The sequence below is a fragment of the Chiloscyllium punctatum genome, chromosome 10 (assembly GCF_047496795.1).
Source record: "Chiloscyllium punctatum isolate Juve2018m chromosome 10, sChiPun1.3, whole genome shotgun sequence".
In the NCBI taxonomy this organism is placed as follows: domain Eukaryota; kingdom Metazoa; phylum Chordata; class Chondrichthyes; order Orectolobiformes; family Hemiscylliidae; genus Chiloscyllium; species Chiloscyllium punctatum.
Genome location: NC_092748.1, coordinates 62036582 through 62040547, shown reverse-complemented (window position 1 = coordinate 62040547; position 3966 = coordinate 62036582).

Sequence of the window (3966 nt, the reverse complement as noted above, 5' to 3'; positions counted from 1 at the left end):
TATGTTTGCCTTATGTGGATAATAGCAATGTTGGAGTCCTAGGTCCAGCAGAACAATCAGTATTTGAGGGGAGCCAATGCTGTAGTGGCATTCTCATTGGCATTATAAGCAAGAGACCCAGGTTAATGCTGTTGGGGTATGGGTTTGAATCCCACCATGGTTGATGGCAAAATTTGAATTCACATAATACATCTGGGATTAAAATCTAATTGTGACCTTGATGCCGTCGGTGTAAAAGTCCATTTGGTTCATGTACGTGCTTAAGGGAAGGAATATATGCCATCCTTACCTGACCTACTTGTGACTCCAGTCTGACGACAATGTGATTGGTTCTGACTCTTAATTGTCCCATGAAATGAACCAAAGAACATAGTTGCTAGACTCCCTGCTGTAGCTGTTAAGGGAATCAGAAGGAAAACTATATTTGATCTCATTCTCACCTATCTATGTAGTAGATGAATCTGTCCATGACTACATCAGTAGGAGTAACCATGGCATTGTCCTTGGAGGTAAAGTCCCTCCTTTACATTGCAGGTATCCCATGCTGAATTGAATAGATTCATTTTATATTGAGCAATTTAAGATTGGGCATCCACCAGGGATATGAGACTTGTTGGCCATCAGTACAATTGCATTTGAACACAGTCTGCAACTTCGTGGCTTGGAATAGCCTCCCTCTTTTATTACCATCATTTAGTCAACACTGATCTCCTGACTTGAAGTGTTCAAGAGGTCGTACCTGGAGTAACACCAGGCCTAAAAATGAGGTGGTAACTTGATGAGACTACAACAGATGACAACTTGAATGCTAAGCAGTGGGGATAAGCAGCATATGCTCAACAACGAATGAATCCCACATCCCAAAGACAGAGTCAGTTCTGTGGTGCTGTTGCTTCCAGTGCAAAGTAATCGGCTCTTAAGCATCTCAACAGCGAAGGAGGCAATACAAATATTTCCAAATCAATGATGGGGGAATCTAGCACATCAGTGCAAAAAAAAGAGGCTGAAGTATTTGTAAACATCATGAGCCAGAAGTGTTGATGTGCTCACTGATGCTTAGTTCAAGTTCTGCCTGGATCACTCTGGTCCTGACATCATTACATCCCTAGTGCAAACATGGAGAAAAATGCTGACCTGGTGATGTAAGAGTGACTGCCTTTCACATCAGGGAAGCAGTTGACAAATTCTGTATCAATGAGCCTGAGCAAAACTCAACACAGTGGGAATGTGAGGGGAGGAGACCGACTGACTATCTATTACATGTAAAAACAATCATTATAGTTGTGAGGTCCATCATCTCCATCAAAGAACATCACTACGAGTTCCTCAGGATCATGGCCCAGGCTGAAGCATCTTTAGCTGCTTCACTAATGACTTTCCCTTCATAAAGTCCAAAATGGGTACATATGCAATGTACTGAGGAGCCAAGTTACTTAAGAAGTTTGTATTCACCAGAGCTCGGAGGAAGCTGTCCACTCCAATGCTGTAGGAGGGGAGAAAGGACTTATTGGAAGTTTTCAAACAAGAAATGGTGGGAGAATCGAGCATCGATTTGGGAAATGACAACATGCTCCAACATTGGGAGGAGAGAGAGATGAGTTGGTAATTTGCAAGAGAAATGGAGTTTGAAGCTTTTTTTCAGGACAGTTTATTTTCGAATGAAAAGGGAATATCAAAGAATAGGCACAATTTTATAATGTGATTTTCAGAATATTCGAGAAGGAATAGAATGTAATAGTTTGATAAGATGAGGCTATGTTGTCTTCTTTCTTTCTTGAAGACCTCAACCCCTGTATTGAAAGAGACCAGTGATTCCTCTTTTGTCAGTTTTTGAAAACTGGTATGACCTGGCCCTTTTGTCCATGGGAACCAAATCAGATGGGGCTGATTCGTCGTTTCTGCCCCTATGATTTCTGCCACCTATCCCACTTCCGCCCCCACTGACATCACTCACCAGAACACTGACCATACCGCCCCCAAACATACCACCAAAAGCGCTGCTTCTGCCATCATAGACGCTGCTTCCATTCCCATGAATGCCATCGAATATGCCATATCAGCCTCCACTAATGTTATTCACCAAATCTCCACCGACCATGTCACTTCTGCAACCGGCGCTGAGAACGCTGCCACCGAAGACACCACTGCCACAAACACATCCAGAATACCACTTTTGCCCCTGCAGGTGCCACCAAACGCACTGCTTCCACTCCCCTGACTGTAGCCGTTTACGTCACTTCGTCTTTGAGATCACCAATAATCACATGACCACCCCTACACCAGAGACAGTCTCCACCCCACTGCCAACTCAAGCTTGACACCAGGTCCTAGTCACCAACCTTGCTGTGTTTTTTAACTATCACTATCACCCTCACTGAGGATAAACGGTCAGACCTCAGTAAATGTCTCATCTTCATCCTACTATGCTCCTCAGTCAACCGATTTCCATAGGTGTTGTGACATCGAACTTTTCTTCCTCCATCTCCGTGCTTACTTTTTCAATTGTGACTCCCATTCACTCTCTCAGGACCCCTTCTCCTGCCTCAAACATACTTCATCCTCTTGGACACCCCGGCTTATTCTCTTACCTGCCCTCGACCTCTTCATCTCCAAATGTCACTGTGACATTGATCGTCTCAACCTGTTCACCCCCCACACCCACTCCAACCTCTCACCCTCGCAAAACTCAGCCCTCCACTCCCTCACCTCCCCAATAAACTAGTGGACAAGGAAGGGCAGGCCGCAATGGTAGTTTGGCACACTGACCTCCACACTGCTGAAACCAGGTGCCAACTCACAGATGTCTCCTCCTACTGCCCCCTCAGCCAAGACCTCAGCTTCCATCACCAAAGTCTCCCAGACCATCCACAACCTCATCACCTCAGGTGATCTCTCAGCCACAGCATCCAACCTGATAGTCCCGGAACACCGCAACACCCGATTCTACCTCTTACCCAGAGTTCCCAAACCTAACTGCCCCAGTCAACCTATTGTCTCCGCCTGCTCCTGCTCCACTGAACTAATCTCCTCATGTCTTAACACTGTCCTGTTCCCCTTGGTCCTGAAACTCCCCACATATGTTCGGAACACCACCCATGCCCTCCACCTGTTCCAGGACTTTCAATTCTCCAGCCCCCAATGCCTCATCTTCACCGTGGACATCCAGATCCTATACACATCCATTCACCATGGCAAAGCCCTCCATTTATTCCTCTCCTGCTGACCCAACCAATACCCCTCCACCAACACACATTCTGATTGTGGAACTGGTTGTCACTCTCAATAACTTCGAATCCTCTCACTTCCTTCAGACCAAAGGGCTAGCCATGGCCACCCACATGGGCCTCAGCTATGCCTGTCTCTTTGTAGGATACCTGGTCTACACTTGCTCCCACCTCCCCTCCTATAAAAATGTGATCCCTTACACCCAGTTCCTCCTCCATATCTGCTCCTTCCAGGAGAGCAATTCCACTCTAAGACATCCCAGATGGCCTCCTTTTTCCAGGACCGCAATTTACCTTCCCACGTGATCAACCACACCTTCCAGCACATCTCCTCCACTTCCCACACCTCCCCCTTTGAATCCCACCAATCCAAATCCAACAAGCTTAGAACACCCTTGGTCCTCACCTTCCACTCTACCAATATCCAGACACAGTGCATTATTCTCCACCATTTCTGCCATCTACAATCAGACCCCACCACCAGAGACATATTTCCCTCCTCATCCCTTTGTGGGATTCTGCAGAGACCATTTCCTCTGTGATTCCCTCTTTAGGTCCATGCTGCTCACCAACCCACCCTCCTGCTGCAAGAAGTATAAAACCTGCACCCACACCTCCCCTTACCGCCATCTAAAGCCCCAAAGGATCACACCTGACAGAGATTCTCCTGCGCATCCATCCACCTCATTTACTGTGACCGTTGCTCTCTTTGTGTTCTCCTCTACAGCGGGGAGACAGAATG